At 45.0% G+C, this 4,882-nt stretch overlaps 2 non-coding genes across 2 annotated transcripts; both read right to left on the bottom strand.

The window, feature by feature from the left end:
- Nucleotides 1-719: 719 nt before the first annotated feature.
- On the bottom strand, nucleotides 720-874 carry LOC143261812 (5.8S ribosomal RNA). The gene has a single exon (XR_013035841.1). It is a non-coding gene; the product is annotated as a 5.8S ribosomal RNA (ribosomal RNA).
- A 1,332-nt stretch (nucleotides 875-2,206) lies between these two features.
- On the bottom strand, nucleotides 2,207-4,127 carry LOC143261844 (small subunit ribosomal RNA). Its single transcript, XR_013035871.1, has one exon. It is a non-coding gene; the product is annotated as a small subunit ribosomal RNA (ribosomal RNA).
- Between the last annotated feature and the right edge of the window lie 755 nt (nucleotides 4,128-4,882).

Raw genomic sequence — 4,882 nt, 5'->3', positions numbered from 1 at the left:
CATAGCCACACCAATAGAAGAGTTTTAGGACGGTAACCCGGGTGGGGTGTTCTTTACTCAGAATATGTGCAACATCGGATCTATATAGCCATCGATACAATTCGTACACAAATGTGTCGTACGAAGAGAGAGACTTTTTTTCCTCTGGCAACATAACGGTAAGAGACATCCTTCCACACTCATAGGTTCCACTCCCTGGGGCTATGATATATATATACATATAAATTCAAATTCGAAGCAACGGTCACAATTCTACTCTATATATTTTTGCGGGTTATGTGTTCTTTCGTTCAATTTCTTTCATGCGTTCGTTCGATCTCTGTACACAGTCTTCACATAGGACAGACTCGTGTAGTACGCTTTCGTGGGTTAAACCCATCTCGTTTCATTTCAGGCGACGTCGGGAGCGCGTTGAAAATGTACCAGTGAAATCTCGATAGTTCTACGAATACGAATCGTCCCGAAAAAGATTTTGTCACCGCTTCGAAGCGGTGTTTCAGACGGGCGGACGTATATAAAACATATACGACACACGACACCGCCTTCCACACTCACGCTAGTTCGAACACGATTTCCATCTCTCTCGAAGACTGTTAGACGTACGTAAAATTTCTCAATATTCATAGGACCGCGACAAACGCCGACGAAGCGCCCATCATTCGCTCGTACGTATATAGGCAACAAGTGCCATCAACGCAAGCAGTTTATAAGTACGTAAACGACCCTCAGCCAGGCGTGGTCCAGGAATTGTATCCGTGGACCGCAATGTGCGTTCGAAATGTCGATGTTCATGTGTCCTGCAGTTCACACGTTGACGCGCAATTAGCTGCGTTCTTCATCGACCCACGAGCCAAGTGATCCACCGTTCAGGGTAATTTTTCCCTTTTATTCTCTCATATATATATAATGTGTATTTGCTATCCACCACATTTTTGTGTTATATTTCGGAACAAGCCGATACCCGAAGAGCTCCAACCAGCGCGCGAAGGAGATTCGGGAGTCGTCGTACAACGACATAATTGTCCCTTAAAGAACGAGATATTTCCGTCGAAACCATATATATATGTACGAGCAAATCCAAAACCACTGTTTTCTTGCAAGTTCGACGGTCGGAGCGAATAGAACATTGAAAAGCCTTCTATCGAAGAAACACAGAGAGTATATCACCTCCAAAAACGACGGGGATATGGATATTCAAACTGGACAATTATCAACCCGATACTGGATTCGAAAAGTTTCTCTCTCCTTTCGTCGTTATTTACACCGGACGGACTCACGGCCGGCTCTAGCTGGGTGTCATATATATATACGTCCCACGCTCATGCTGCCACTAGCGCGCAACAGAGTAGGGTGTCAATGACAACGACACAGCATTGAAACGAGCTACACAAGCCGGTCTCTCTTGATACCAATGTAAACGAGCATTAAGTTATCTTCAGACTGCCCGATATTTTCGTCCTTTGGACTTTCCCAACGATTCCTTTTTTTCTTTTTTTTTTTTACACCACAGCGAAGACTTGAGGAAGCGTGATTAGCACGCTCGCATCCCTCCCTGTCCTACTACAACTGTGTGTGTGTGTGTGTAAAGAAAGAAAAAAGAATACATTGGCTTTCTCTCTATCGAGAAGATGGCCTACGCAACGCAGATCAAAGGCCTAATACGTGTAATATAATACGCGTCTGGCCGTGTATAAATCACGCACGAATGATCTGGTCGGGCCCAACTCTTCTCGTACGCTTATTTTTCCGTGTTGAGGCACTATCATAAAATCACACAAACCCCAACACGTGTGTGTCTTGGAAGGAAGATGGCCTACGCAACGCAGATCAAAGGCCTAATACGTGTAGTACACACGTCTGCCGTGTAAATCACGCACGAATGATCTGGTCGGGCCCAACTCTTCTCCACCACACCACATCCCAACTTTGTACATTTTTATATATTTTTGTGCGTTGGGGCACCTTCATAATCACAAACCCCAACAACACATATATCTCTCTCTCTTTGAAAGATTTGTTGTGGCCTACGCAACGCAGATCAAAGGCCTAATACGTGTAGTACACACGTCTGGCCGTGTAAATCACGCACGAATGATCTGGCGGGCTCAACAATATCTTTTTTTTTTATATGAATTCTTATCCACAAACTAATCGAATTCATTTTCTCTCCTCCTCTCCTCTCTCTTTGAGATATATTGGAACATTGTAATGATCCTTCCGCAGGTTCACCTACGGAAACCTTGTTACGACTTTTACTTCCTCTAAATAATCAAGTTTGGTCATCTTCCCGGCATCATCGGCAATGCCGAAACATTGCCGCGCACCAGTCCGAAGACCTCACTAAATCATTCAATCGGTAGTAGCGACGGGCGGTGTGTACAAAGGGCAGGGACGTAATCAACGCGAGCTTATGACTCGCGCTTACTGGGAATTCCTCGTTCATGGGGAATAATTGCAAGCCCCAATCCCTAGCACGAAGGAGGTTCAGCGGGTTACCCGGGCCTTTCGGCCAGGGAACACACGCTGATTCCTTCAGTGTAGCGCGCGTGCGGCCCAGAACATCTAAGGGCATCACAGACCTGTTATTGCTCAATCTCGTGCGGCTAGAAGCCGCCTGTCCCTCTAAGAAGATTTGTTTGTACGTTGGTAGTAAAAACCCCACCGGCAGAAGCCGAGAGCCTTCGAGATACCATAATTACGTCTATTTAGCAGGCTAGAGTCTCGTTCGTTATCGGAATTAACCAGACAAATCGCTCCACCAACTAAGAACGGCCATGCACCACCACCCACCGAATCAAGAAAGAGCTATCAATCTGTCAATCCTTCCGGTGTCCGGGCCTGGTGAGGTTTCCCGTGTTGAGTCAAATTAAGCCGCAGGCTCCACTCCTGGTGGTGCCCTTCCGTCAATTCCTTTAAGTTTCAGCTTTGCAACCATACTTCCCCCGGAACCCAAAAGCTTTGGTTTCCCGGAAGCTGCCCGCCGAGTCATCGTAGGAACTTCGGCGGATCGCTAGCTGGCATCGTTTATGGTTAGAACTAGGGCGGTATCTGATCGCCTTCGAACCTCTAACTTTCGTTCTTGATTAATGAAAACATTTTTGGCAAATGCTTTCGCTTCTGTCCGTCTTGCGACGATCCAAGAATTTCACCTCTAACGTCGCAATACGAATGCCCCCATCTGTCCCTATTAATCATTACCTCGGGGTTCCGAAAACCAACAAAATAGAACCGAGGTCCTATTCCATTATTCCATGCACACAGTATTCAGGCGAAGGTAGCCTGCTTTGAGCACTCTAATTTGTTCAAAGTAAACGTACCGGCCCACCTCGACACTCAGTGAAGAGCACCGCGATGGGATATTAGTTGGACCGCCCCGTGAAGAGCAAAGCCCACCGGTAGGACGTACCACATAATGCCAGTTAAACACCGCGAGCGATGAACCGACACTGTGACACACAGATTCAACTACGAGCTTTTTAACCGCAACAACTTTAATATACGCTATTGGAGCTGGAATTACCGCGGCTGCTGGCACCAGACTTGCCCTCCAATGGATCCTCGTTAAAGGATTTAAAGTGTACTCATTCCGATTACGGGGCCTCGGATGAGTCCCGTATCGTTATTTTTCGTCACTACCTCCCCGTGCCGGGAGTGGGTAATTTGCGCGCCTGCTGCCTTCCTTGGATGTGGTAGCCGTTTCTCAGGCTCCCTCTCCGGAATCGAACCCTGATTCCCCGTTACCCGTTACAACCATGGTAGGCGCAGAACCTACCATCGACAGTTGATAAGGCAGACATTTGAAAGATGCGTCGCCGGTGCTATAAGACCATGCGATCAGCACAAAGTTATTCAGAGTCACCAAAGCAAACGATGGACGAGTGTAAACACCCGCCACCGATTGGTTTTGATCTAATAAAAGCGTTCCTACCATCTCTGGTCGGAACTCTGTTTTGCATGTATTAGCTCTAGAATTACCACAGTTATCCAAGTAAATTTTAGTACGATCTAAGAAACCATAACTGATTTAATGAGCCATTCGCGGTTTCACCTTAATACGGCATGTACTGAGACATGCATGGCTTAATCTTTGAGACAAGCATATGACTACTGGCAGGATCAACCAGGGAACTATACAATATGTATATATAAAATGGACAAAATTTAAATCCTTTTCCATCGTCGCCTGTTTCATATATATATGTCAGGTCGACACACCATTTTTCTCTTTCAAATATGTACAAGTTTTGCCACATTCCGCGCTTGTAACATATCTTCTTTAACGCTCAATTTCTTTCATTTTTCTACCATACAGATATTTTACCGTACGCCCAAAAACGTACGTATTATATTTTTGTTCTATCATAAAATCACATTTTTCTACGTACGCCAGCTTCGTACGTTTCTATCTTTGCCTTCATAAAATCACAAGATAATTTTATCTTCAAGAGTCTCGCTATTAACATCTTGTAAGATAAATGTACGTCCCAGCTAAAACGTACAAATACTTCAAGTTAAGTAATAATATATCATCGCTATTGACAAATTTTTAAGATCCAAGACACAGTTCTCTCTATATGTTTTAATATTTTTTATGTACTCAAATATATTCAAAGGAAAAAGTACATGGGTGATGCCATAGTCGTGGAAGCGCGTACGCTCACGCTGATCTTCTGACCGCCGGAAGCACGAAACCTCTGATCTGGGCAAAATCGGCAAGCCGAGGAAGAACGGACAGGACACATGCTGGACTGGCGAGAAAGCGTGTTCTTCCGCTCGCGCTAGGCATTTCGATTTCTGACACCTCTTGATTTAAAAAATCAGTTTTTTGATAGTTTTCTCTCTCCACTGGGCTATTCATTTTAGCCACAGTTTTCAATTGGTA

Source organism: Megalopta genalis, unplaced genomic scaffold (assembly GCF_051020955.1).
Source record: "Megalopta genalis isolate 19385.01 unplaced genomic scaffold, iyMegGena1_principal scaffold0069, whole genome shotgun sequence".
Taxonomy (NCBI): domain Eukaryota; kingdom Metazoa; phylum Arthropoda; class Insecta; order Hymenoptera; family Halictidae; genus Megalopta; species Megalopta genalis.
The sequence above is the reverse complement of the archived record's forward strand: the minus strand, read 5'-3'. Positions and strand labels throughout refer to the sequence as shown.